At 36.3% G+C, this 27,231-nt stretch overlaps 1 protein-coding gene across 1 annotated transcript in view; it reads left to right on the top strand.

Annotated features, from left to right (window-relative positions):
• KLHL1 (kelch like family member 1) overlaps positions 1 to 27,231 on the top strand; it is a 367,352-nt gene that overhangs the window by 100,573 nt on the left and 239,548 nt on the right. The gene's annotated exons all lie outside the window — the stretch shown is intronic.

The raw sequence follows: 27,231 nt of genomic DNA, 5'->3' as shown, positions 1-27,231 counted from the left end.
ATTTATATACAACTTCTTTTTAGATAAATACAATTCAGTACTATAAATGTATTATATTTTCCTTAATAACATTTTCTTTAATGTAGCACACCTTACTGTAACAATACAGATTGTAATACAGGTAATGTACAAAATATGTGTTAATTATTTATGTCTTCAGTAAGGCTTCTGATAACCAATGGTCTATCAGCAGTTAACTTTTAGGAAACTCAAAAGTTTTATGCGGATTTTCTACTGCAAAGGGGCAGGGACGAAGCAGGTGGTCAGTGCCCCCAGCCTATGTTGTCAAGGGTCAACTGTAAGTTTGTGTGTATGTGCATTAGCATTTTGCATTATTCTGGAGAAAAGGCATGTACATTTTTTCATAATGTAGACATAGACAGTGTTTTCTTTGGCATTTCTGTAAAAAAGGAATGAATTTTTAGCTGTAGTTACCTAGTAAACTTGTGTGTAAAAATAATTTTTCTAGATTTATTTTCTCAAAAAATATTGAAAATATACACAGGACAGTATATACTGATCTAATAAATAGTTTTGCAACTCGTTAAAGAAGATATACTGCTGGTATGTGAAGGCATAGATATAGCTCTTAATTTCAAGGACTTTTGCAATCACATTAACACTCTAACAACCTGCACAACAGGAGATTATTTTCTAAGTAAGACATTGAATTAACTGGATTTCCTACTTAATTGAAAATAGTTGGAGTCTTTATGGAGTTACATATATCTCCACAAAAGTAATAAAATAAAGTGTATTTGTAGCAAATTTTAGTTATAATTATCAAAGTGATTATACTAATTTAGTATTTCTTCAACTAGTAGTTTTTCAGCTAGTGCAGTAACTCTTAATTTGTTTACCAAGCATAACATTTTATTTTATGATAATCAAATTATTTGGGGATAATAAAAAGTGGTAAAACAATAATAACATTTTAACAAGAGCATATTTAATGGTAAGACATTTTGCCTTTAAGAACCATGGGATAACTTTTGAATGTCATATAAGGTCCTGGTAGAAATATGATACAGAAATATGTTGATAATATTAAAGTTATTAATTGCATTAAATCACCAGCAAAGTGAATAATACAAAGAGGGAAAAGTGAACTAGTAAGTGAGGAAGGCAAGATAAAAAACTAGTACTTGTAATATCTTCAAGTGGGAACACAGTTACTATATACAGCAAAGATGTAACCCTCAATGAGCTTTTCTATGACCAGAGAAAAGACCAGCATGAAACTAAAAGCACCATAATTTTGAATACATTAGTGGTGCATAGATTAGCTTCTGGATTATTAGTCAAATATTTTTATGTTGTTCATTGTTGTCATCTATCATGTGAGTATTTATTATCTGATCCTACAGTTTCCTACCTATTAACTCTATACAGTAGTTGGTAGTTTCATCTTTTCCAAACTTGAGCTCTATTTCTAGCCTCTCACTGCTGGTTTCCTATTTCCATTAACCAGTCATTGACTAATAAATTTCTATTTAGAATAACCATGTAAAACTCTCACATATACCACATATTGGTCATTAGTTGGCCTGAAAGGTAGGTCCCACATAAAATTTATAATCAGTATGAATCTATCATATACAATAAATATATTTATCATATATAGTAACCATGTATAAAGACTATTGTATATGATTTAATATCTAAAAATGAGTTTATCCAAATATATGTATTGACTTTCAGGTTTTGTAGATTTTATCTCTACTATATGTTGTGAAACCATGCTCATTCTCTTAACACTTCCTATATTCAGTCTGATCTGGTCCAGGTCTGTATCATCTCCCTTGATTACTATAGAAGCCTCCCAATATATATCTTTGTCTGCAGTCTTTCTTCCTTCCAATCCATGTATCTAGTTATCTCACTCTGATGCTTCTAAATGGTTAAATGCTTAAAACGGCTCTTTCCAAAGTGTTCTGTGGTGTACAAGTTCCGTGAGATATTAACAGGGGTTATCCTCTTGTGCTACTCTCTGAGAAATAAACAAATATTTTAAAAAACTCACATATTGTCTCAATGATGAATGTATTTGAGAAAACAGAGCTAAACAAAATTAAGCTCATTTTATTTCTTTGCATATCCTTTGTTATCTTCAAGTGTAACAGGAACCTCTAAAGTGAGGCAGAGAATGGTATTTTTCAAACTGATCATCTCTATTTAGATATCATCATAAAAGTATTACATGAAACACACCACATTAGATGCAGCTTAAAAGATAAATTCTAATCTCTTTAATATTTCATTCAAATCATTTTCTGCCTCTACTCTCAACATGCCTCTATAGGTACCTTAGTGCCTTTGATTGCTTCCTCGTATCTGAACATAGCATCCATTTCTCTGACTCTTATTTTTTCCCTTGAAATTTTATTAAGTCGCTTATTTATTAAGAAATGTTCTTATCATGCTTCAACACAAAGGTTGCATATTACTTGATTGTCAGTATTTTAAAATGTTTCCAGTATTATGGGCAAAAATATGTACATATAATTTGTGTGTCCATAATTGCTATTTACGTTTCACCTTATTTTAATATAATTATTTTCCATTTGTGCTTTCTCTTCTGAATCAAATGAAAATATCTTTTTTTTCTATTTTTCTGTTTGTATTTTTTATTTTTGTTTTTTAAAAGTGCTTTGAAAACCTAGGTATTAATATTTTGTTTGTTTTATAAGCTAAATAGTTTCTCTGAGTATGTGGCTAGTACTTAAATGTGTTTATGATATTTTTCTCATAAAGATAGTTTAAATATTTTTGTGGTCCTTTTTTCCTTTAAGAAATCTGGAATTTGCAGCTTGCTTAAGAATGCATCCCATTCAAATTATATAAAAGTATGTGCCCCCCCCCACTTTAATATAATTGCCTTTTTGTTTAGCATTTTAACATTTCTGAAGTTTATGATACCAGGTTGTGACCTAAGTTATTTTTAATGCAAACAGTTTGTCCCAAGATCATTTGTTGAATAATCAGTCTTTTTGTAATTGGTTCGGGGTTTATTTAGTATTTATCCTACTTGGAGTTCACTGTGATGTTTTGGATCTGTACACTACAGTATACATCAATTGGGAAACATTTTAAACCACCGTTTCTTTAAATGTTTTCTCTGTTCTATTTCTCTCACTTTGCCTAAGACTCCAATTATAGTACGGTAGCTCTTTTACTATTTTCCTACATATCATTAAGGCTCTACTTATTTTTCAGGTTTTTTTTCCTTTTTTTATTCTGTTTCTTCTCCCAGTTCCAACTGGCTATTTTACTCATCAGTTCATTTCTTTTTTTTCAATATTGTGCTTTTTCAGTTACAGATTTTTTTTTTTCTGTTAGATTCCACTTCCCTAATCTTTTCATGCTCTTTTCATGCATTAAGACCATAATGTGACCTTTAATTCCTTGAACATAGGAATAATAACTTCTTTAAAGACCTCCTCTACTATCCAAACATCTGGGCCATTTTATTTATTTTTTAATGGTTTTTTGAGCCCAACGCGGGGCTCAAACTCACGAGCCGAGCCGTGAGATCATGACCTGAGCCAAAGTTGGACGCTCATCCGACTGAGCCACCCAGGCTCCCATAAACATCTGGGTCACTTTAGAGTCTTTTTCTACGGAGTACTTTTTTTCCACGTTTTTCTTTTTTCATTACGTGTTTAGTAATCTTTAATTACAAAATGGACATTATACTTATGTGAAAAGAAGTGTGCATTGTGTTATTTTCGTTTAAAAGTGTTGAATTTTGTTTTGTCAAGCAGTTATTTTTAAAATACTAGTAGCCTGTTTTGGATCCGTACACTAGGAGCAGTGTATCACTAGGATATCACTGAGGAGTGATTTTATGCTTTGTGGGGGTGGTCATAGAGTAGCTTTTACTTATTGTGTGGTTCTTACTCCTAAGATAATGACTTTCTGACATCTCAATAGATGGCCAGGTATTATAAGGTCTCCCACCCTGGCTGAACTAAAGCTCTAATGTCAGTGCTCCCAGGATAAATCATTATAAATAAATAATAATAAATCATATGGGATAAAACATGATTGGCATATGTGTTTTTTCATATGTATAGCTGCATAAGTGAGATTTTGCTTATTCTTTCCTTTTCTTGTTTTGCCTTTTTGATGTTGGAATCCAAGTCTGCTAGACTCATAATGAAGTAAAACATTTTACATATCTGCTTTGGAAAGAAAACAATTTTATAGCATTTGACCTCTTGGGTTATTAAATGTTTGCAGAAGTTATAAGTCAAATTATCTAGGGTAAGAATGTTCATATAAGGTAAAATGTTTGACTAAGTTTTTTATTCAATTTTTCTTTGATTAATCGGGTTTTCTTTTAAGTAATAGTTCCAGTTTATCTTTTATTAGAAAATTAGGCATTTTAGGGGCGCCTGGGTGGCGCAGTCGGTTAAGCGTCCAACTTCAGCCAGGTCGCTATCTCGCGGTCCGTGAGTTCGAGCCCCGCGTCAGGCTCTGGGCTGATGGCTCGGAGCCTGGAGCCTGTTTCCGAAGCTGTGTCTCCCTCTCTCTCTGCCCCTCCCCCTTTCATGCTCTGTTTCTCTCTGCCCCAAAAATAAATTAAAAAACGTTGAAAAAAATTAAAAAAAAAGAAAATTAGGCATTTTATAAAACTTTAAAATTTATCCCAATGATTTCATAACCTTCTATTAATTAAATGAATAAAAAAAGTAATCATATATACCTCTTATTGCTATTTGTCATCTAGCATTTATTCTCTTTTTCTCTCATGTTTTCTATTTCTATCCTCTCCATTATTTTTCTTTTCCTTCATCATATTTGCCAGTTGTTTTCCTGTTCTTATTAAAATACTGCCTTCTATTTTTTTAATTTTTAAATTTAAATCTTTATTAGTTGTTTTTCTACTTTATTTTTATTTTATTATTCTTTTCCAATTATTTAATATTAGAGCTTAAAATTAATATTCATTCTTTATTATCATTATTCTTTTTAAAATAAATGCATACAAAGTTGTATACTTTTCTCAGTGTAACATTTTACTTCATTATATAGGCATTCTATATTCAGTACTGGTATTTTTTATTTATTTCTAAGTAATTTTTATTTTAATCCATGATTTCTTTCTTTAATAATTATTTAAACTATATTTTAAAATTTTCTTAGAGGAGGAACATTTTAACTATATTTTCTTATTATTTTCCAGGGATTTTACACTATGATCAGAACCCATGTCTAGTGTAATACATTTGTTATAAAATACAAAGTATTTTTTATTAAATTCCAAATCTGCATGAGAAACATCATTTTGTTGGGCACAGCATTCTTTATACATTTTTTAAATCAATCTCACTAATGGTATGATGTAACTGCCCTATATATTCTTTTTTCTTCCTTTTTATCAGTTTTGGGGGGAAATATTTTCACATATCCCACTTTGTGGACTTGTCTTAATGTTTTTGAACTTCTAGAAATTTGGAGATTATATATTTAAAATTATTTTAGCTGTTTTCATGTTTATGAGTTCTTCAAGACTATTTTATCAATATAAGCTATCCCCTTTTGTCTTGATAGTTATTACAATAAATTTTTGGTCTGATGTTAACAGTGCCTGCATCTGCCTCATAAATGCTTTTCTCTTTTTGTAATTTCAACTTTTTAATGTCCTTTGGCTTTAGATGTGTCTCAGTAGCTAGCTACATTTCTCGGTAATTGTGCACAGCTAAGTGCATGGGCTTGTGTATGTGTAGATATTGGTCTCGGTATGAACTGAGATTTGAATGTAGTTGCAAATATATGCCTATGTTTAGGTCTGTGCATGTCTATACCCATATCTGTTCTAACTTACACTGTTGAAATTAGTAATTTTTAAATTATTCCTGACATTCCATTTTGTGTTTTTTATTTGCCATGAATTTTTGTATTTTTGAAAATTTATCTTGTGCCTTTTGTTGGATGGATCAGATTTATTTTGTTTTTGTTTTTTTTTTGGGGGGGGGTGATGAAAGTTAAGTCTTTTATTTGTTAAAATGCCGTACATATTTTGTCAATTTTAGCAATTTTAGACTTTAAAAAAATTTTTAATGTTTATTTATTTTTGAGAGAGAGAGAGAGAGAGAATGGGCAGGGAGGGGCAGAGAGAGGGAGACACAGAATCTGAAGTAGGCTCCAGGCTCCGAGCTGTCAGCACAGAGTCCCATGAGGGGCTTAAACTCACAAACCGTGAGATCATACCCTGAGCGGAATTCAGATGCTTCAGATGCTTAACCAACTGAAGCAACCCAGGCACCCCAGTGATTTTAGATTTAAGTTTGGCATTTCACCACGTATTTTTACCTTTTTCTTCCAATATATAAACTTACATATATATATTTTCCCCTAAGTTAAGAGAGTAACATTTGCCTCATTTGCCTTTTACCCCCAAATCCAATTCCTAAAATTTCCAAAGGATAATATGGGATACTCTTTATTTTTATAATGTACATTATGATTCAACAATTATTTATATTGTCACAATTATACATTTTTACTGCTTGGTTATTCTTATATCCTTTGTAATCTTGGTTTTTTGAAATTGTGCTTGAGTTTACCGTAGAGTAATTCTTTCAGAATGAGTCTATCTGTCATAGATTTTTTGCAAAATTTCGTGCCTAATTCCTTATACAAGTTACTTAAGTTCTGTTGGCCTTAGTTTTCAAACCTGTAAGATGGGAACAAAGTAGTTGTATATCAAATATGAGATCATGTAGGAGGGCACCTGCTACATTACACATGCTCAATATAGGTTAGCTTTTATTATTATTGCACTTTAAAATTCATTAAATTATTATTTTACAGATAGAAACATGATAACTGGAGGAAAATTTTTATTTGGAAGACTTTACCACTTAGAAAAAGAATAAACTGGGTCACCTGGATGGCTCAGTAAGTTGAGTGTCCGACTTTGGCTCAAGTTCCTTACTTCAAGCCCCACATCGAACTCTCTGCTGTCAGTGCAGAGCATACTTTGAATCCTCTGTCCCCCTTTCTCTCTCTACCCCTCCCCCACTCAAGCCCTCCCTCTCGAAAATGAATACACATTTAAAAAAAGGAAAAGAAATTTGTAAGCTAAAATACTAACAATGGCTTTTGTATTTTAAAACATCTTTTTTTTTTTTAATTTTTAATGTTTATTTATTTGAGAGAGTGAGAGAGAAAGAGAGAGTGAGCATGAGCCAGGGAGGGGCAGAGAAAGCAGGAGACACAGAATCCAAAGCTGGCTCCAGGCTCTGAGCTGTCAGTACAGAGCCCCACGTGGGGCTTGAACCCACAAGCTGTGAGATCATGACCTGAGCCGAAGTTGGATGCTTTAACGAACTGAGTCACCAGGCACCCTAGGAGCATCTTTTTTCCAAAACCTATATATTTAAGGCATGCTGGATAATTACTAAAGTTTTATTTTTAACTTTTTTTTAAATAATTTGTTTCCTTTAAAAGAAGTTTCCCTTGTGAACTTCATACAACATCACCAATAACAGTGATCAGTAATCTCACATTTATCTTATTTATATATTTGGATGTTTATTGAAAGCCTAACAGGATTTGTTTTTCAATTTACTAATGATAAAATATTAATATCTTTTTTTTGTTTGTTTGTTTTTCAACGTTTTTATTTATTTCTGGGACAGAGAGAGACAGAGCGTGAACGGGGGAGGGGCAGAGAGAGAGGGAGACACAGAATCGGAAACAGGCTCCAGGCTCCGAGCCATCAGCCCAGAGCCTGATGCGGGGCACGAACTCACGGACCGCGAGATCGTGACCTGGCTGAAGTCGGACGCTTAACCGACTGCGCCACCCAGGCGCCCCAAAATATTAATATCTTTAATAGGGATCAATATCCTATCCAATCTATGATATACCATTGTATCTTGATTATAGCCATGCAAGGGAAATAAGGCAAAGTGAATTTTGTTGCTGGTGAGTGACCTAGCTTATTAATCCTAACTTCTTTAGTCCCTCAGCAGTTCCATATACATCTTGTTCTCTGACAGTACCAATTTTGTCAATGTTATTTACCTAGTGGAGGAAGCTAAACCTTTGTTCCTGAAGGTGCTGAGTCCTTACTAGTCCTGTATTGAATGGGTTGCCACAACTGATCTTTATCACTGGATATAAGATTGCTCAGTGGCATTCCTGTCAGTCTCCTGGTTTCCAGACATCTTCCTCATTAGCCACATTTTACAAGCAACCCATGTTTTCCCCTTAGTAATTGGGACTGATCACTCTAACCCACAGTGTAACATCTTGCTTGCCTGTTGATTCAGTGTCAAGGGGAGCCTAAGTTAGTCAGGAGAAAATTGACATTTGAAAATGGACCGCCAAACCTTTAATGTTAAAGATTTTTGGAGAGCTTTTTCCCTGAGATCAGGAAGACGACAAGGATGCCCACTCTCACCGCTGCTGTTTAACATAGTGCTGGAAGTTCTAGCATCAGCAATCAGACAACAAAAGGAAATCGAAGGCATCAAAATTGGCAAAGATGAAGTCAAGCTTTCGCTTTTTGCAGATGACATGATATTATACATGGAAAATCCGATAGACTCCACCAAAAGTCTGCTAGAACTGATACATGAATTCAGCAAAGTTGCAGGATACAAAATCAATGTACAGAAATCAGTTGCATTCTTATACACTAACAATGAAGCAACAGAAAGACAAATAAAGAAACTGATCCCATTCACAATTGCACCAAGAAGCATAAAATACCTAGGAATAAATCTAACCAAAGATGTAAAGGATCTGTATGCTGAAAACTATAGAAAGCTTCTGAAGGAAATTGAAGAAGATTTAAAGAAATGGAAAGACATTCCCTGCTCATGGATTGGAAAAATAAATATTGTCAAAATGTCAATACTACCCAAAGCTATCTACACATTCAATGCAATCCCAATCAAAATTGCACCAGCATTCTTCTCGAAACTAGAACAAGCAATCCTAAAATTCATATGGAACCACAAAAGGCCCCGAATAGCCAAAGGAATTTTGAAGAAGAAGACCAAAGCAGGAGGCATCACAATCCCAGACTTTAGCCTCTACTACAAAGCTGTCATCATCAAGACAGCATGGTATTGGCACCAAAACAGACACATAGACCAATGGAATAGAATAGAAACCCCAGAACTAGACCCACAAACGTATGGCCAACTCATCTTTGACAAAGCAGGAAAGAACATCCAATGGAAAAAAGACAGCCTCTTTAACAAATGGTGCTGGGAGAACTGGACAGCAACATGCAGAAGGTTGAAACTAGACCACTTTCTCACACCATTCACAAAAATAAACTCAAAATGGATAAAGGACCTAAATGTGAGACAGGAAACCATCAAAACGTTAGAGGAGAAAGCAGGAAAAGACCTCTCTGACCTCAGCCGTAGCAATCTCTTACTCAACACACCCCAAAGGCAAGGGAATTAAAAGCAAAAGTGAATTACTGAGACCTTATGAAGATAAAAAGCTTCTGCACAGCGAAGGAAACAACCAACAAAACTAAAAGGCAACCAACGGAATGGGAAAAGATATTCGCAAATGACATATCAGACAAAGGGCTAGTATCCAAAATCTATAAAGAGCTCACCAAACTCCACACCCGAAAAACAAATAACCCAGTGAAGAAATGGGTAGAAAACATGAATAGACACTTCTCTAAAGAAGACATCCGGATGGCCAACAGGCACATGAAAAGATGTTCAGCGTCGCTCCTTATCAGGGAAATACAAATCAAAACCACACTCAGGTATCACCTCACGCCAGTCAGAGTGGCCAAAATGAACAAATCAGAAGACTATAGATGCTGGAGAGGATGTGGAGAAACGGGAACCCTCTTGCACTGTTGGTGGGAATGCAAATTGGTGCAGCCGCTCTGGAAAGCAGTGTGGAGGTTCCTCAGAAAATTAAAAATAGACCTACCCTATGACCCAGCAATAGCACTGCTAGGAATTTATCCAAGGGATACAGGAGTACTGATGCATAGGGCCACTTGTACCCCAATGTTCATAGCAGCACTCTCAACAATAGCCAAATTATGGAAAGAGCCTAAATGTCCATCAACTGATGAATGGATAAAGAAATTGTGGTTTATATACACAATGGAATATTACGTGGCAATGAGAAAAAATGAAATATGGCCTTTTGTAGCAACGTGGATGGAACTGGAGAGTGTGATGCTAAGTGAAATAAGCCATACAGAGAAAGACAGATACCATATGGTTTCACTCTTATGTGGATCCTGAGAAACTTAATGGGAACCCATGGGGGAGGGGAAGGAAAAAAAAAAAAGAGGTTAGAATGGGAGAGAGCCAAAACATAAGAGACTGTTAAAAACTGAGAACAAACTGAGGGTTGATGGGGGGTGGGAGGGAGGGGAGGGTGGGTGATGGGTATTGAGGAGGGCACCTTTTGGGATGAGCACTGGGTGTTGTATGGAAACCAATTTGTCAATAAATTTCATAAAAAAAATTTTTTTGTAATTGTAAGCAAGAATTTCATGTATTATCAAAGTAATAATTTGTTTTAAAAGCCACTTGTTTCAGGATCTATAAAGCAGATCTATGATTTCAGCTTTTCTGAATGGGTCATAGGCCCCTCCTCATGAGATCTGTGGCATACACAAAGATGACCCTCAGTGATCCCTGCTTTCTTGTAACTGAAGCTTTGTATGACTCCCTCTGAGTATGAGAAGGGTCTGTGACTTGGTTCTAACCAATAGAGTGTAGAAAAAATTATGCAGTATTGCTCTTGTGGTTATGTCATATTATATAAAATGCTATCTTGCATTTAGATTCTCTCTAGAGATCCTCTGTGCTGACTTCATGAAGAAAGCATCCATAGTGAGGAGGCCTGTGTGGAAAGAACTATAGATGACCTATAGAAATTGTGGGTGGCCTTTAAGAGTTGATAGTTTCCTTCAAGACCTGAAGATGACCTCTAGGAGCTGAGGGCATCATCTCGATGAAAGTCAGCAAGAAGCACAGTCCTCAGTTCTACAGACACAAGGAAATGAATTTTGCCAATACCCTGAGTGAATTTAAATGTAGATTCTTTCCCAGTTGAGCCTACAGATGATAGTGTATCCTGGCCAATACCTTTTACTGCAGCCTTCTGAGACCCTGATCAGAGGATTCAAACCATGTCTTGACTCTTGACACACATTCCTAATGGGTTGTTTAAAGCTGACACTTTTGTGATCATTAGTTACTATCAATAGAAAACTAATAGAAGGCCCTAGGTACTGGTTGCAGTGTTACTAGAGCAGAAATACGTATTAGGAAGTCTAGCCACATATTCATGCAGTTTACTTCTGGACCTGCTAGAGCCCATTCTCATATGTATCATTTCTAATTTGATGGAATGCTAATGCACACATTCTTCTTAATGATTTCGAAAATTGTAATGGGTTGGTTAGTTAACAGTTGCCTCCTGGCTAGCATTCATTCTCTTCTATGACCCAGTGGTAAGCGAGGAGATGATTCTCAGATTGAGAATGTTTATTGGAAGAACTATGATTTTGTTCCCAAAGTCTTGCTGAGCTATAATTCTCTTACCGGTCTGGCCACAAGGTACCTTCAGCATTTCTAGAAGTTACAGACCCTCTACTCATATCTAGTCTTCCGGATTATAAGGCCCCAGGCATAGAACTGCTTGTTCCACAGCTCAAACCTGCAGCAGAGGCCTTTCTCTGGGCCTCTGTCAGAGCTGATAGACTTGGGAGTTTACTGGCAAACTCGTAGTTATAGAACACCTCAATTTTGTATGTTATGTCTCCAACAAAAAGACAATCAAAACTTATGCCTTTTTCATAGTGGCAGTGACACATGGTATACCATTTAAAGTCTTTCACTTTATGAGTAATTTCGTAACATGGTCAAACTGCTATACCCCTAGAATTTTCAACAGTGTGATAGGCCTTTTAAATTTTGCAAGATTTTTCTCTCACTCTCTGGCAAGGAAGACATCTAGCACACCTGCTATTTCCTCCCCGTCAGATCCAGTGATCATAATGTCACAGATATTGTGGAAATATGTGATGTTTTATGGGATATCAAGGTGATCAAAGCTCTTGCACACTGTAAAGAGTTGCCCTTTCTCTGTGGCAAGCCATTGAAATGATGCTGATGCTCCTGTTAGAAGAAGGTAAACAAGTTCTGATTTCCTTAATACTGTTGATTGAGAAAAAAGTGTTCTGCCAGGTTGATAGCTGAATACTAAGTGCCAGGGCTGTGTTGATTTTTCTCTGTAAAAATATCAACATCTAGAATATCAGCTATAATTATCATCACTACTTGCTTATGTTTGTGATAATCTGGTCATTATTCAAGATCCATCTGGAATTTGTACCTACCAAATGAATGAATTAAGTTGGGATGTAATAGCATCTCTACTCTTTCATATTTTGGCTATGATAGATCTGCTGTATCATTCCCATATACATAAGTATTTTTATTTCTTCTTCTATATGACTGAGAAATCTTGGCATTACAGATTCTAGGATCCCTTTTAGTTTAGGATTCCATTAGCCCAATAGATGTTAGAGCCACTCCTCTGAATCCTGGGTGAGGAGAAACATCATTTTATTTCATCCAGGTCAATCTTAATCTGATAACTTCTGAATCTTTTCCTATAGGCACTTCCCAGGTACCTACTATCCAAGTTAGCACATTATTGTAATTCCTTTGTTGTGTGGTATATCTTCTCAGAACAGAACTTGTTTTGATTAATCATTTTCAGTTAATCAATTCGCAACTGCATTTCATATTAGAAACACTTTCAGATTTTGTAGCATTTCCCATTCCCTCTTAGTAGTTGTCTTTCTTCCCAGATTTGGCATCGTTTTGTTGAGAACTTTCAGCATCTAAATATGACTTGTCAACTCTTCTTTTCATGCCCTCAATTACGATTTTCTTTATTTTCAGTTTAAAGATCTTGGAAATATATCAATTATTTCAATTTGGCAATTTCAAACATTTAAAAATACTTCTAAGTTGGGGTGCCTGGGTGGCTTGGTTGGTTAAGCATCTGACTTCAGCTCAGGTCATGATCTCACGGTCCGTGGGTTCGAGCCCCGCGTTGGGCTCTGTGCTGACAGCTCAGAGCCTGGAGCCTGTTTCAGATTCTGTGTCTCCCTCTCTCTCTGCCCCTCCCCTGTTCATGCTCTGTCTCTCTTTGTCTCAAAAATAAATAAACGTTAAAAAAAAATTAAAAAAAAAATAAATAAATAAATAAAAATAAAAATACTTCTAAGTTAAATAGATATATCTATAGATTATACACTTTAAAATTTAGAAGAGGAAAATGACAAAGTATCCTTCATGTTTATAGGATTATTTATTATTAAAGGTAGGTGTAATTTTTCAAGAAACATTTGCAGCATACTGATGTACACCTCATAAAAGTACCCTTTTTATTTTACAAATATTATTGGTTACATTTTCACATCTGGTATTTCATTGGAAATATACTTAACAGATTCAAATACATATTTTATTTCTTTCCACAAGTATTCTACAAGGAGGTTTTTAATGATATTCTGTTTTACAGATCCATTAATTGAGATTCAGAATGCAATAAATGATAGAGCCTAGAATATATACAGTTTTTTTTTTCCTAGCTCATTTTTCTTTATTCTGTCTTATCCGTGTGTGTTTGTGTGTGTGTATGTGTGTGTGTATGCGTGTTTGCATTTGTGTGTGTTTCAATACTCTGATAAAAAGCCTTACTTAAAATTCCAATTATCTTATAAGACGAAATTGTACCCAGAAGCAACATTAATGACTATGTTCATTTTTCTTGTTTCTAAGTAGTAGCACCTGGTGCTTGAACTTTATCCCTTCTAATATTTCCTGGTTCTAAATCTCTCTCTTGGGGATTATTAAAAGATTTGAAAATTAGTGTGTTTGTATAACCAGACATTCATTTTTAACATTGGTTTACTCTGCCATACCAATATATGATGATGATGCTTCATAGTCTCCTATTGTAATAAGCAAAGTTGGTTCTTTAAATTTACTTATTTACAAATTTTTCCCATTTCTTTTCTTTATCTTTTTTAAATAATCAAATATTAACTTTAGGAGTAGGACTTTCAGGGTGACATAAGCATTACTATTGTATTTTATTGTCTGATAATTTTTGGTTACTTTTTGATCTTTGATATTATTTAGATAATATTACATAATTATTTGCATAATATTATTTACATAATATTACATAATGGTTTGTAATAATAACTTTATGGTTTTAAAATTTAAATGACATATGTTTCATATAAAATATTTAAGCAATGTAAAGAAGGAAGCAAATAATAAACTTTTAATGAGAAACAATTTTTAAAGTTAAAATAAATGTTTTGCTAATATGAACAGAAGCTTGTAGTATACACTAACTTCATAGCTAACACAAATACTTATTTCTTAATAACTTAAATAACAACATCCTTCACTGTCTTCAGTTTCTAGCCCAAGAATTATGTATTGGTAATTCCTTTATCTGAAATTATGGGAATGTTCTTTAGATTATTCCCTCAAAACAAAAACTATCTTATTGCTACAGAAAAAAAAAGTTGCAAATTTATTTGCCATTTAGGTCTACACTTATATAATGACATTAAAGATATAATGACACTGGGACCTAGTCTTAGGGACCTTTGTTTGAAATAAATTCATTGTATCTATTTAAAGGATTTTACAAAAATTTTTTTTAATGTTTTTATTTATTTTTGAGAGACAGAGTGTGAATGGGGGAAGGATAGAGAGCGAGGGAGACACAGAATCTGAAACAGGCTCCAGGCTCTGCGCTGTCAGCACAGAGCCTGATGTGGGGCTCAAACTCACAGATGGCGACATCATGACCTGAGCCAAAGTCAGATGCTTAACCAACTGAGCCACCCAACTGCTCCTGTTTAAAGGATTTTTAAAAGTATTTTCTGAGTGCACCTGGGTGGCTCAATCAGTTAAGTGTCCACCTTTGGCTCAGGTCATGATCTCATGGTTTGTGGGTCCAAACTCCACCTTGGGCTTTGTCCTGACAGCTCAGAGCCTGGAGCCTGCTTCAGATTCTATGTCTCCTTCTCTCTCTGCCCCTCCCCCGTCATACTCTGTGTGTGTGTCTCTTTCTGTCCTAAAAATAAATATTTTAAAATATTAAAAAATTAAAATAAAAATATTTCTGTAGTATACTTAGTGTATTCTTTAGTATTTTCACAATGTGCATAAAAACACTATCAGAGAACACAAAAGCATTCATATTTGGGTTATAGTAGTTATGTATTCTTTTTCTTCTCAGTTATGGAAGCTATTTGAAATTCAACAATAGGAATTCACACAAACATTTACTAACTACTTTCTGTGTGCCAGGCACACTGTCAAATTTGGGGATATATATTACTTTACCAAAAGTATATTTTTGTGTTCAATGAAGCATACAAGAAAACCATGAGCAATTAAAATCAGTATTTGGCCAAGGCCAATTTCTCATAGAATATTTTCACTCATTTACTCAACAAATAATTAAACTCCTAAAATATTCTACATGCCAAAGACATATTTAAAACATACTGGATAATTAGCATGTCAGGGTAAACCATGACTCCCCAAACAATATGGATTAAAACACCTTTCTGAAACAAAAGTGATAGTTAAACTAATTTCTGAAAAAGTAAAGCTATCCATGAGAATGTGACTATGTTATGGAGGTTTTAGGTAAAGAGCAAAATGTGTGTGAAGGCTATAGAAGAAACAGGTATGGAAAACTGGAATTAATTAGTATGATTAGAATTAGAACTTGAGCTGATAGGTATTAAGAGTTGGAGAAAATAGGGGCGCCTGGGTGACTTAGTTGGTTAAGCATCTGATTGGGCTCAGATCATGAATCTGCAGTTCATGGGTTCAAGCCCCACGTCGGGCTCTGTGCTGACAGCTCAGAGCCTGGAGTCTGCTTCAGATTCTGTGTCTCTCTCTCTCTCTGTAACCTCCCCTGCTCACCCTCTGTCTCTCTCTCTCAAAAGTGAATAAACGTTAAAAAAATTTTTTTAAGTGTTGGAGAAAATATCCGATCGTTAGGCATTTATAATATATCATATGTAGTTTGAACCATGGAGACACTGAAGGCTGGAGCCTGACTGACAGACCACAATTTATGGTGTAATAGCTTTAAAAGGGCACATAGGTAGAGAGTCTTTTTTTTTTTTTTTTTTTTTTTTTTTTTTTTATTTATTTATTTATTTTTTTATTTATTTATTTTTTTTTTTTATTTTTTTTTCTGAAATTTATTGACAAATTGGTTTCCATACAACACCCAGTGCTCATCCCAAAAGGTGCCCTCCTCAATACCCATCACCCACCCTCTCCTCCCTCCCACCCCCCACCAACCCTCAGTTTGTTCTCAGTTTTTAACAGTCTCTTATGCTTTGGCTCTTTCCCATTCTAACCTCTTTTTTTTTTTTCCTTCCCCTCCCCCATGGGTTCCTGTTAAGTTTCTCAGGATCCACATAAGAGTGAAACCATATGGTATCTGTCTTTCTCTGTATGGCTTATTTCACTTAGCATCACACTCTCCAGTTCCATCCACGTTGCTACAAAAGGCCATATTTCATTTTTTCTCATTGCCATGTAATATTCCATTGTGTATATAAACCACAATTTCTTTATCCATTCATCAGTTGATGGACATTTAGGCTCTTTCCATAATTTGGCTATTGTTGAGAGTGCTGCTATGAACATTGGGGTACAAGTGGCCCTATGCATCAGTGCTCCTGTATCCCTTGGATAAATTCCTAGCAGTGCTATTGCTGGGTCATAGGGTAGGTCTATTTTTAATTTTCTGAGGAACCTCCACACTGCTTTCCAGAGCGGCTGCACCAATTTGCATTCCCACCAACAGTGCAAGAGGGTTCCCGTTTCTCCACATCCTCTCCAGCATCTATAGTCTCCTGATTTGTTCATTTTGGCCACTCTGACTGGCGTGAGGTGATACCTGAGTGTGGTTTTGATTTGTATTTCCCTGATAAGGAGCGACGCTGAACATCTTTTCATGTGCCTGTTGGCCATCTGGATGTCTTCTTTAGAGAAGTGTCTATTCATGTTTTCTGCCCATTTCTTCACTGGGTTATTTGTTTTTCGGGTGTGGAGTTTGGTGAGCTCTTTATAGATTTTGGATACTAGCCCTTTGTCCGATATGTCATTTGCAAATATCTTTTCCCATTCCGTTGGTTGCCTTTTAGTTTTGTTGGTTGTTTCCTTTGCTGTGCAGAAGCTTTTTATCTTCATAAGGTCCCAGTAATTCACTTTTGCTTTTAATTCCCTTGCCTTTGGGGATGTGTCGAGTAAGAGATTGCTACGGCTGAGGTCAGAGAGGTCTTTTCCTGCTTTCTCCTCTAAGGTTTTGATGGTTTCCTGTCTCACATTTAGGTCCTTTATCCATTTTGAGTTTATTTTTGTGAATGGTGTGAGAAAGTGGTCTAGTTTCAACCTTCTGCATGTTGCTGTCCAGTTCTCCCAGCACCATTTGTTAAAGAGGCTGTCTTTTTTCCATTGGATGTTCTTTCCTGCTTTGTCAAAGATGAGTTGGCCATACGTTTGTGGGTCTAGTTCTGGGGTTTCTATTCTATTCCATTGGTCTATGTGTCTGTTTTGGTGCCAATACCATGCTGTCTTGATGATGACAGCTTTGTAGTAGAGGCTAAAGTCTGGGATTGTGATGCCTCCTGCTTTGGTCTTCTTCTTCAAAATTCCTTTGGCTATTCGGGGCCTTTTGTGGTTCCATATGAATTTTAGGATTGCTTGTTCTAGTTTCGAGAAGAATGCTGGTGCAATTTTGATTGGGATTGCATTGAATGTGTAGATAGCTTTGGGTAGTATTGACATTTTGACAATATTTATTTTTCCAATCCATGAGCAGGGAATGTCTTTCCATTTCTTTAAATCTTCTTCAATTTCCTTCAGAAGCTTTCTATAGTTTTCAGCATACAGATCCTTTACATCTTTGGTTAGATTTATTCCTAGGTATTTTATGCTTCTTGGTGCAATTGTGAATGGGATCAGTTTCTTTATTTGTCTTTCTGTTGCTTCATTGTTAGTGTATAAGAATGCAACTGATTTCTGTACATTGATTTTGTATCCTGCAACTTTGCTGAATTCCTGTATCAGTTCTAGCAGACTTTTGGTGGAGTCTATCGGATTTTCCATGTATAATATCATGTCATCTGCAAAAAGCGAAAGCTTGACTTCATCTTTGCCAATTTGGATGCCTTTGATTTCCTTTTGTTGTCTGATTGCTGATGCTAGAACTTCCAGCACTATGTTAAACAGCAGCGGTGAGAGTGGGCATCCTTGTCGTGTTCCTGATCTCAGGGAAAAAGCTTTCAGTTTTTCCCCGTTGAGGATGATGTTAGCTGTGGGCTTTTCATAAATGGCTTTTATGATCTTTAAGTATGTTCCTTCTATCCCGACTTTCTCAAGGGTTTTTATTAAGAAAGGGTGCTGGATTTTGTCGAAGGCCTTTTCTGCATCGATTGACAGGATCATATGGTTCTTCTCTCTTTTTTTGTTAATGTGATGTATCACGTTGATTGATTTGCGAATGTTGAACCAGCCCTGCATCCCAGGAATGAATCCCACTTGATCATGGTGAATAATTCTTTTTATATGCCGTTGAATTCGATTTGCTAGTATCTTATTGAGAATTTTTGCATCCATATTCATCAGGGATATTGGCCTGTAGTTCTCTTTTTTTACTGGGTCTCTGTCTGGTTTAGGAATCAAAGTAATACTGGCTTCATAGAATGAGTCTGGAAGTTTTCCTTCCCTTTCTATTTCTTGGAATAGCTTGAGAAGGATAGGTATTATCTCTGCTTTAAACGTCTGGTAGAACTCCCCTGGGAAGCCATCTGGTCCTGGACTCTTATTTGTTGGGAGATTTTTGATAACCGATTCAATTTCTTCGCTGGTTATGGGTCTGTTCAAGCTTTCTATTTCCTCCTGATTGAGTTTTGGAAGAGTGTGGGTGTTCAGGAATTCGTCCATTTCTTCCAGGTTGTCCAATTTGTTGGCATATAAGTTTTCATAGTATTCCCTGATAATTGTTTGTATCTCTGAGGGATTGGTTGTAATCATTCCATTTTCATTCATGATTTTATCTATTTGGGTCATCTCCCTTTTCTTTTTGAGAAGCCTGGCTAGAGGTTTGTCAATTTTGTTTATTTTTTCAAAAAACCAACTCTTGGTTTCGTTGATCTGCTCTACAGTTTTTTTAGTTTCTATATTGTTTATTTCTGCTCTGATCTTTATTATTTCTCTTCTTCTGCTGGGCTTAGGCTGCCTTTGCTGTTCTGCTTCTAGTTCCTTTAGGTGTGCTGTTAGATTTTGTATTTGGGATTTTTCTTGTTTCTTGAGATAGGCCTGGATTGCAATGTATTTTCCTCTCAGGACTGCCTTTGCTGCGTCCCAAAGCGTTTGGATTGTTGTATTTTCATTTTCGTTTGTTTCCATATATTTTTTAATTTCTTCTCTAATTGCCTGGTTGACCCACTCATTCGTTAGTAGGGTGTTCTTTAACCTCCATGCTTTTGGAGGTTTTCCAGACTTTTTTCTGTGGTTGATTTCAAGCTTCATAGCATTGTGGTCTGAAAGTAAGCATGGTATAATTTCAATTCTTGTAAACTTATGAAGGGCTGTTTTGTGACCCAGTATATGATCTATCTTGGAGAATGTTCCATGTGCACTCGAGAAGAAAGTATATTCTGTTGCTTTGGGATGCAGAGTTCTAAATATATCTGTCAAGTCCATCTGATCCAATGTCTCATTCAGGGCCCTTGTTTCTTTATTGACCGTGTGTCTAGATGATCTATCCATTTCTGTAAGTGGTGTATTAAAGTCCCCTGCAATTACCACATTCTTATCAATAAGGTTGCTTATGTTTATGAGTAATTGTTTTATATATTTGGGGGCTCCGGTATTCGGTGCATAGACATTTATAATTGTTAGCTCTTCCTGATGGATAGACCCTGTAACTATTATATAATGTCCTTCTTCATCTCTTGTTACAGCCTTTAATTTAAAGTCTAGTTTGTCTGATATAAGTATGGCTACTCCAGCTTTCTTTTGGCTTCCAGTCGCATGATAAATAGTTCTCCATCCCCTCACTCTCAATCTAAAGGTGTCCTCAGGTCTAAAATGAGTCTCTTGTAGACAGCAAATAGATGGGTCTTGTTTTTTTATCCATTCTGATACCCTATGTCTTTTGGTTGGCGCATTTAATCCATTTACATTCAGTGTTATTATAGAAAGATACGGGTTTAGAGTCATTGTGATGTCTGTATGTTTTATGCTTATAGTGATGTCTCTGGGACTTTGTCTCACAGGGTCCCCCTTAGGATCTCTTGTAGGGCTGGTTTAGTGGTGACAAATTCCTTCAGTTTTTGTTTGTTTGGGAAGACCTTTATCTCTCCTTCTATTCTAAATGACAGACTTGCTGGATAAAGGATTCTTGGCTGCATATTTTTTCTGTCTAGCACCCTGAAAATCTCGTGCCAATTCTTTCTGGCCTGCCAAGTTTCAAAAGAGAGATCAGTCACGAGTCTTATAGGTCTCCCTTTATATGTGAGGGCACGTTTACCCCTTGCTGCTTTCAGAATTTTCTCTTTATCCTTGTATTTTGCCAGTTTCACTATGATATGTCGTGCAGAAGATCGATTCAAGTTACGTCTGAAGGGAGTTCTCTGTGCCTCTTGGATTTCAATGCCTTTTTCCTTCCCCAGTTCAGGGAAGTTCTCAGCTATGATTTCTTCAAGTACCCCTTCAGCACCTTTCCCTCTCTCTTCCTCCTCTGGGATACCAATTATGCGTATATTATTTCTTTTTAGTGTATCACTTAATTCTCTAATTTTCCCCTCATACTCCTGGATTTTTTTATCTCTCTTTTTCTCAGCTTCCTCTTTTTCCATAACTTTATCTTCTAGTTCACCTATTCTCTCCTCTGCCTCTTCAAGCCGAGCTGTGGTGGTTTCCATTTTGTTATGCATTTCGTTTAAAGCGTTTTTCAGCTCCTCGTGACTGTTCCTTAGTCCCTTGATCTCTGTAGCAAGAGATTCTCTGCTGTCCTGTATACTGTTTTCAAGCCCAGCGATTAATTTTATGACTATTATTCTAAATTCACTTTCTGTTATATTATTTAAATCCTTTTTGATCAGCTCATTAGCTGTTGTTATTTCCTGGAGATTCTTCTGAGGGGAGTTCTTCCGCTTGGTCATTTTGGATAGTCCCTGGCGTGGTGAGGACCTGCAGGGCACTTCCCCTGTGCTGTGGTGTATACCTGGAGTTGGTGGGCGGGGCCGCAGTCAGACCTGATGTCTGCCCCCAGCCCACCGCTGGGGCCACAGTCAGACTGGTGTGTGCCTTCTCTTCCCCTCTCCTAGGGGCGGGATTCACTGTGGGGTGGCGTGGCTCGTCTGGGCTACTTGCACCCTGCCAGGCTTGTGATGCTGGGGATCTGGCGTATTAGCTGGGGTGGGTAGGCAAGGTGCTCGGGGGCAGGAGGGGCAGGCTTAGATCGCTTCTCCTTAGGTGATCCACTTCAGGAGGGGCCCTGTGGCAGCGGGAGGGAGTCAGATCCGCTGCCGGAGGTTTGGCTCCGCCGAAGCGCAGAGTTGGGTGTTTGCACGGAGCGAGCAAGTTCCCTGGCAGGAACCGGTTCCCTTTGGGATTTCGGCTGGGGGATGGGCGGGGGAAATGGCGCTGGCGAGCGCCTTTGTTCCCCACCAAACTGAGCTCTGTTGTCAGGGGGCTCAGCAGCTCTCCCTCCCTTTGTCCTCCAGCCTTCCCGCTTTCCGAGCAGAGCTGTTAATTTATGACCTCCCAGGCGCTAAGTCGCGCTTGCTGTCGGAACACAGTCCGCCCGGCCCCTCCGCTTTTGCAAGCCAGACTCGGGGGCTTTGCTTGGCCGGCGAGCCGCCCCTCCGCCCCGGCTCCCTCCCGCCAGTCCGTGGAGCGCGCACCGCCTCGCCGCCCTTCCTACCCTCTTCCGTGGGCCTCTCGTCTGCGTTTGGCTCCGGCGACTCTGTTCTGCTAATCCTCTGGCGGTTTTCTGGGTTATTTAGGCAGGTGTAGATGGAATCTAAGTGATCAGCAGGACGTGCGGTGAGCCCAGCGTCCTCCTAAGCCGCCATCTTGCCGCAACTCCAGGTAGAGAGTCTTAAAGTGAAAAGAGATGAATAGTAGTTAGTTCTTACAGCCGTTTATTTTTTTAAGTTAATTCACAGTCAAATCTTCTAGAAGTAACTATTTCCTGGTGCGAGAGTCAAATTATTTCCACAGGATCCCAATATTATTTACCACAAAAAGAAGAAAATATCCTTTTTTTTTTCAGAATTGTTTGGTACAGGAAATGTAAGTGATGTTCAGTCCTGAATTGTTCAGCATAGAAATACGAATGCACATTGGCCAGTTCTCAGCAATTAAGAAATGACAATTAAAGCTAAATAAAGCCATAAGAAAAGACACTAGTGCTGTTGCAAAAGCAGTTTCATTATATAGGTGACTGGGAAGTTAGATTGCCATGGATTGAGGAGTATTCAGAGGGTCAGGAATTAGGATAATGAGTGCAGACAACACTTTGGGGACAGACGTATGGTTGGGAAAGGAAATAGGAATAGCTGTGGCTTGAGTTCATGAGATCGAGAAAATTTGCTAATCATTTTATTGTTTTGTATATCACTGGTTGGGGAATTCCTAAGCATGTTTAAATTCCGATGGGAAGAAGTCATATTGCCCTTTTAAAATTTCATTTCTTGGAACTTGAAGCTTTACATTATTGGGCCACAATAAAGATAAAAGTTACGGTGTCAAATCACAACATCTGAGAGACTCTCACATTGGAAAGAGATTATAAAGTTTATTTAGGATGAACACGTAAAAATTAGACAATAAGAGAAATCATACAATGTCAGATTTTTACTTTATATTTATAGGAAACATTATAAAGATATCTCTATTTCATAAAATTTTAAGATCTGATTTGTTAAACTAATAAGGCTGGATATATGATGGGAAGATTAAATAATAAATCTTAGTTTAATAATCCTAAATGCTCTGATGTGGAAACTTCTTCTTAAATCCTGAGTCAAAGGTCAAGGACAAGGAGTTCTATTCAAGCCTGAGATCAGGAAATGATTTATGAGGAAATGTGCAAGCACTGTGACAGTGACTTTATAGGGAGAAAAATCAAGTCAAACCAACATAACCATTTTTCTTGACAGATCTACCAACCTCCAAGAAAAATAACTAGTTTTCAAATATAATGTGGAGAAAGTCAAAGATTTAGAACTTTTAGAAAAAAAAAAGTGAGGAGTGAAGATGAAGTCGGAAAAAATAGTTTGTAGTCAGTTTCCAGCTCTCTGTTCTTTTGACTTATCCTTTTAAATTACTTTCAAATTCTTCAGCAAAGGCCCACATCTGTATGACAGTCAAGATTTGTTAGAGTACCTAGATTACGGAAAAGAAGGTGCCACCTTCACAGTAATTAGCTTTTTGACTTTAAAAAAAATCCTGTAAAATTCTGTGCCCTACTTCATTTGCAGTTCTTTGGTCTCACCAAACTCTAAAATGGTATTATTCTATTTCTTTCACTATTTCCTCTAATATCATGTCCACTACAACTTGAGTGACTTGAAGATCAGCTACATTAAATTCTTTCCTTGCTAACATTTCCCAGGCTCTGAAAATCTTAGTGAGGTATAAACCTTTCAGCCATAAGTATGTTATTTGACTTGCAGGAAATTTACATGAGGATCTGAATGTAGCCCTTATCACAAACCTCCTTTAAGCCAATCTGGAGCCCTTCTGCAGGGTCATCTCTAACATCTTGACTTTAGGATTCTGTTCACGCAGTCTGGTACCAGACCAGAAACATCGGGATCTCAGTGGGTCAGTTTTGATCTATTTGGCAGCCCATACTCCTGATAGTCCTGACTTGATTCTCCATAGTAAACTGAAATCCAATAATGATATGTTTGGTCTAGATTTACAACTCCTTCTTGCAAGGGCATTTTGTGACTTTTCTGTTCAATGTGTTAATGTATAGAAGAATGTTCTTGCCACATATGCCTGAGCCTGAATTCCTAAAATATTTTCCAGGAAATGACCATATTCTGGGGTTGTAATTTGCAAACTTGTGAAAGGCAAACATATGGTATAGCAAAATTTCTATTAGTTTTAAATATGTAAGGAAAAACTGGTAAAGTCTGGTGAAAATAACCATATTGTGTAGACAAATATTGTAGATAACAGAGAACACACATAATTTTAATGGATTTAGATTTGTAAACTTGTCTGCAGATTCTTTTGGATTTTCTATGTGCACAAACATGTCTTCTGGAAATAATATTAATTATATCGTTTTTCCTTGTCTAACTCTAATGGACTTTTTTTTCTTTGCTTACATTACATTGGAAAGACACTCCAGAAAAATGTTGAATAGAGGTAGCACTAATGAATTTCATTTTAAATCTCAATGAGGAAAGGTTTCCATTAAATATGTTTGCTATATGAATGAATTAAGTGATTTTATATGATGAAAATGTGTTCCTTAATTAAGTGTAACTTACTTGTGATGCATTATCCAGTATATATTTAATATATATCTTTTTTTTTTCAACGTTTATTTATTTTGGGGACAGAGAGAGACAGAGCATGAACGGGGGAGGGGCAGAGAGAGAGGGAGACACAGAATCGGAAACAGGCTCCAGGCTCTGAGCCATCAGCCCAGAGCCAGACGCGGGGCTCGAACTCACGGACCGCGAGATCGTGACCTGGCTGAAGTCGGACGCTTAACCGACTGCGCCACCCAGGCGCCCCAATATATATCTTTTTATGTATTTCTTTTTTACATACAGTTTTGTATTTAGTTACCAGTATTTTGCTTAAGATTTTTGTAAATCTGGGTGCCTGGGTGGCTCAATCAGTTGAGCATCCCACTTTAGCTCAGGTCATGATTTCATGGTTTGTCGGTTCGAGCCCCACATCCGGCTTTGTGCCTGGAGTCTTCTTCGAATTCTGTGTCTCCCTGTCTCTCTGCCCCACCCCTGCTCATGGTCTGTCTCTGTCTCTCAAAAATGAATAAACATTTAAAAATTTTTAAGATTTTTGTAAATCTGTGTAGGAGAGAGAATGACCATTAATTTTTCGTTCCTTGTAACATCCTTTTCAATTTTGTTTCCGTGTTATATTTACCTCATTAAACAAGTTGGAGGAAAAGTTCTCATTTTGTATTCTCTGGCAACTTTTTAAGAAAGTTTTTTTTTTTCTCTCTTCCTTTTTTTTCTAGCTTTGCATTGGTTTTACCATCATGTGCAGTTTTGTTTTATTGTGGATGGATAGTGAGTCTTGAATCTTGATGTCTTTAACATTTTTGAAAACTCGTGGCCAATATTTCTTCAGATGGCTTTTGCCCTATTATGTCTCCCCCTACTTTTAAAACTATAATTATGGGAATATTACAATGTCTTACCAAGTTTCATTTGTTTCAGAAACTACTGTTTTTACCTTTTTATATCAATAATTTAGTTTCAATATTTTCTATTTATTTTTACATTATCGTTGCTTCACCTGCATCCAATCTGCAAGTTCAATTCCTCTACCAAAGTCTTAAATTATTACATTTCCAGTTGATTTATTCATATAACCTAATGTTCTTAAAATTATCCACCTCTTTATTTATATTAAAATATATTAATAACAGATATTTTCACATCTATAACTAATATTGATCCATCTGGGAGCCTGTTTCTATTGTCTGTTTTCTCCCCAGGTCTAGTTTATTTATAGGCCTACTTTTTCACTTTAATATCAAGCATTATATATCAGAGTTTCTATCAAGTTATCTTTTTTTAAGGGGTTTATTTTGACTATTTTATGACATTTAGATTAGAGGATCACCTTAATGCACTCAGAGGCTTCATTGATTCAAATCTAGATTTCTGTCTTTGTGTTATCTCTTGTATTTGCAGTACCCTTGACTCCTGGGATACAATCCTTCAGGGGGCCCAACTGAGAGCCTGTGTAGTTACCAGCATCCCTCATCCTTGCTGGTCCTTGAATCCAAATTTTTATCTTTCAAGTTCTATTTAACATTTCAATGTCCTATAAGCCATTTTCTGCTTGTCTATCAGTGCTTAGGAGTCACAAATACCTCTGGGGAAAATTGGTACACAATGACAGCCTTTCCTAAACTTTCCTTTGTGGCCCTTCAATTATCTCTCAAGTTCTGATTACCTTTGGAGCCCCTAATTCCAATATCCATCCTTTCCTCCAAGCCCCATGATACTGTTGGCTGCTTCATTATGCTGAGTTTCTCAGAGTCTCACCCTATGCTGCTTATAATTAGTAAATAACTTTAGAGGGAAAAAAAAGCAGTGTAGAATTTTGAGCTGACTTCTGTGAGTTTATCTTTATTCTAAGTTCTTGATATATCAGATCCTGGTTGCCTTAGTAGTTATTATTAAATTAATTTAATTATTTATATATTATATGTAACATTTTTTCTGGTGTTCTTGGTGAGGGGTTTAGTCAACTACAAGTTATTCCCCTGTAATTGGAAACATAATTCCCCCATGTTTTTTTCTATTTTGAAATAAGATATTTCATTATTATTGTTATCAAACACTTGGTTGGGTCTTCTGGGCCTACCATTCACATTTTGATAGAGTCTTCTCCTTGATATGGAGCATGGTATTTCAATGTCTTCATTGTGAAACAGTCTATGATATTAATAAATGCAGTAGCCAAAATTCAGTATTAATTTTTTCAAAATTTAAAGTTTATTAAATATACTCATATGTGTATATGCATATATACATGTGTATGCACATGTGTATATGCATGCATACATACATATTATATATATATATTTGATATATATATATATTTCAAAGTACTTGTTGAGCTACTGCATGCTGTATATATATTTAATCAGTTGGGTGTGGAATATGAAACTCAACAATTTAATTTCAAATTTATTGTCAATCTTTTTTACAAACCATGTGTCATAATTTCTCATAATAAAAGTCACCTACTTCTGTAAAGGAACATTTATTATAACCTCACAGGAATCGTAATTTAGGGTAGTATAATTAGATAATCTATCTCATTTTCAAATGTATTAAACTAACATTTTATTAGTAATCAATTTTAGAACAGGCATGCATGTTCGTAATTGACTATTTCTGTT

Source organism: Prionailurus bengalensis, chromosome A1 (assembly GCF_016509475.1).
Source record: "Prionailurus bengalensis isolate Pbe53 chromosome A1, Fcat_Pben_1.1_paternal_pri, whole genome shotgun sequence".
NCBI classification, from domain to species: domain Eukaryota; kingdom Metazoa; phylum Chordata; class Mammalia; order Carnivora; family Felidae; genus Prionailurus; species Prionailurus bengalensis.
The sequence above is the reverse complement of the archived record's forward strand: the minus strand, read 5'-3'. Positions and strand labels throughout refer to the sequence as shown.